We start from the raw sequence: 247 nt of genomic DNA, 5'->3' as shown, positions 1-247 counted from the left end.
AACCCCACCCCTTAGTGATGAACTTCCTCCAACAAAGGCATACATATGCCAGCAAGGCCACACCTCCTATTAGTACTAATCCCTACAGGGGCATTTTCTTTCAAATCTGTTGGGATTCACTGTGTGAAGGTTGTTTCTGTATATTCACTTATTGATTGCTAAACCAACAGAGAGAAGAGTACCAACTGGATGAGCATACATACACAGAGAGGGGGGAGAAGGGGAGGGGGAGGGGGAGAGAGAGGGA

Source organism: Grammomys surdaster, unplaced genomic scaffold (genome assembly GCF_004785775.1).
Source record: "Grammomys surdaster isolate TR1022 unplaced genomic scaffold, NIH_TR_1.0 184, whole genome shotgun sequence".
Classification (NCBI taxonomy): Eukaryota; Metazoa; Chordata; class Mammalia; order Rodentia; family Muridae; genus Grammomys; species Grammomys surdaster.
This window is presented reverse-complemented; position numbering follows the sequence as displayed.